The following is a 3,406-nucleotide window of genomic DNA, read 5'->3' on the forward strand; positions in this document are numbered from 1 at the left end:
CTGTCAATTTCTCTATTCAAAAGAGGAGGATATATATATATAGCATTGTTTTTTGAAGAGCAGTGAATTTCATTTTTTACTGATAACAATTGAAAGCTCCATTTTTACAACTTTTGACTACTAAATTAATAAATTGTTACATATCAGATATGTTATATGTTTGTGTTGAATCGTATGTCAATTCAATAATTAGTATTTGGTCTAACTATAAAGATATATCTTTTTCGTGATGTTTGAGATTCAATAACATAGCTAGCGCAACTATCAATTCATTAAGATAAATTATCATAGCATAATCATTTTACAAACCTGATTGTAAAGCACACTAAATAAGAAGAAGAAAAAAGTATTTTGCAAACTAACAGCTGGTTCACATCTACTAATAACACACATATAAACATTAATAAAGACAAGTAGACCTTCAGCATTTAGCAACTACATGTAACTATTCCATGACTATATATATATATATATATATATATATATATGAATTTTAGCAAATTGATCTAAGGCTCTTGTGCTTCAGAAGAGCTTCACTACTTGAACCTACAAAAAATAATTGCCAATATTAGATTTTTCAAATTAAGTTAAAAGAATTATAGATGTCATTAAAATCCAACCACGCCCATTGTGCATAAAAAAAAAAGGCTTGATTTTTCCAGTCCTAACATGAAATTAAGCAAGGTTTTAGCTATATATGCCTTAAAAACAAATAAAAAACCCAACTTTTTTTTTTATTAAGGCATGAATTTGATAGGCCTTGGCCCATCTCTCTCTGTGTGTGTGTATATATAAGCCCAAAACACAAGGTAGCTTAAAAGTCATGCATGTACATTTTCAATTCTTAAAAAAAAATAATCCTGCAGATTAGATAATATTTCAGATAGATATATATAGAAAACTATATCTACACAATATATATATACTTCATTTAATTAGTATGTATTTTCTATCGTCTATATATATCCGACCATATAACCAGTATGTGAAGTACATTTTAGAACATTATATATATGATCACCTTTTTTTTTTTCTTTTTTTTTTTGTAACTATGCACTGTTTTATATTATTGTTCCTGGTAGTAAACAAAAAGCAAAGAACAAGTTTAAAGTAACAAAATAGTTATGTATGTACCAACCTAATTATCTAGTTGTAATTAGGGAAAGCCACCCGGCCCGACTCGATCTTTTTGACATCATCAATGAGTATTTCATAGTGGCGTTTGACCTCATCGGCTGTCTTCCCGCCGCCTATGGCACGTGCCACCTTGTACCAACGGTCTGGTGTGTCCTTGTCATACACCGCCAATGCCCTCTCGAATAGTTTGTTCTCCTTGGCTGACCATTGTGCTGAAGCCATTACTTGTTGTATATGTGTATGTATCTAAGTGCTATGTATATATGGAGATGAGTTAAGAATGAGGTTGATGAAATGCTTGTTGGTATGAAGTGGCATTGAAGTTTGCATGCTTATATAGAGGGGAGGGGGTGATTTGTTGGGCCAGGGATATGGAATAATTGATTGCAAGAGGGAAAAGAGGAGAGAATAAGGGTGACTTGAGCCTCTTTGAGCCGCACAAATAAGGGTTCTTTGGGAGAAAAGAAATATGTTGCAATCTCGAATCTAGTGAATAGTACTATGAAATTTTTGCAATTTTGAATCCAGCCGTCCAATTGTTTTTGAAAATGCATCTCGAAACAGCTAGTTTTTTTGTACACGTATCATGAAATAGTTCGACGGTTGGATTTGGATTGCAGATATTTCAGGATCACTGTTTACTGGTTTCGGATTACAGCAGATTCAGATCCTCCTTGGGGTGAGCCAGGGACAACATGCATGTCTCTATTTTTGCATCTTAATTAGTATCTTTAATTTTCTCTTGAACAGTTGAACGATTCCTCTTCATTTGAAGAATATAGGTATGTTTGATGCAGGTTTAAAGTTATGGAGGCATAAGGTAATTTTTAAGATAGTTTTTTTTTTCAAATTAAACCGGTCTAAATTATTTTATTCGATTAAGACTTCAAGTTAAGTTCAAATTAAGTAGGAGAGAGAAAATATAAAAAAAAATTGATGACAACGTGCCCCACAGTGCTGAATTAATATATATATATATATATATAGAAAGAGAGGGGGGAGAGTGTGGCTAATATCAAAACATTTGTTAATTTCTAAGCCGTGAAACAAACGCTTTGGTTTTTTTACATTTTTTAGGTCCAAACAGTCGATGTAAATCATTCAACAATCAATCCATATTAAAATGTTCTTGGAGACCAAATTTTATATTTTTTTGGAATATCTTTACTATTTATTAAGCCAGTTTGAAAATCGTTGTTTTCAATGATCCAGAAATATTTCACTCATTATTAAAATCAATGATTTTAAAACTGGCTTAATAAATAGTAAAGATATTCCAAAAAAAATATAAAATTTGGTCTCCAAGCACATTAATTTTAATATAGAGATCACATATAATTAACGGTTTAGATCGACCTTTTGGATTTTGAAAATCAGAAAACCAATTGGTTGCACTACGGCTCCGGAATAAACGTTTTGATATTTACCTGCCCATATATAGATACAGAGAGAGAGGGGGGACTTGGGTTACGGTACTTCGGGAATTAAAGCTAGTATTTTACTTAATGTCTATATCTTCGATTTCAAAGTTCAAACTGTCTAAACCATTCAAGTTAATTAATCTCCATATTAAATTGTACTTGGAGACCAAATTTTACAATTTTTACAATTTTTACTATTTATTAAGATGGTTTGAAAATCACTTATTTTAATAAACAATACAAAACTTCTGGACATTAAAAATAGCGATTTTCAAACCATCTTAATAAATAGTACAAAAAATTCAAAAAATATATAAAATTTGGTCTGCAAATACATAGATATCATGTTAAACTATTTGGATTGACTGTTTGAACTTTAAAAATTGCAAAACCGAATTGGTAGTTCCACAACTCAAAAATTGTCATTTTCAAAATACACGGCACAAAACACACGAATCACGGTACATAACCGACACACATACCATGCCTTTGCATACCATAACTGTATCGTTCTATAACGGAGCCGACTCCGCCGTGTCATTTTTTTCCACTCTACATATGTAGTACCGCAAAAAATCATGTAACTAAGGGAACTGATTAAGGAATCTAATTCCTTTACAAAAATTTAGATTTTCGGTGCCATTTCGGGTGTTGCCTTCTGTATGATTTTTGGATTTGTGTGACATTTGAAGGAACCGAACCTGAGCTTCAGTTCGGCGGTGCAGTTCCTTTTGAAATTTCTAAAGAAATTAAAGTAGGAGTTTGGTTTCTTCTTATAAATCGAAAACTCAAACGCAATTCATCTAATACTTTTTATTATTTTTATATATTTTTTTTAAATATAAGAA

This window comes from Carex rostrata, chromosome 12 (assembly GCF_964058835.1).
Source record: "Carex rostrata chromosome 12, lpCarRost1.2, whole genome shotgun sequence".
NCBI lineage: Eukaryota > Viridiplantae > Streptophyta > Magnoliopsida > Poales > Cyperaceae > Carex > Carex rostrata.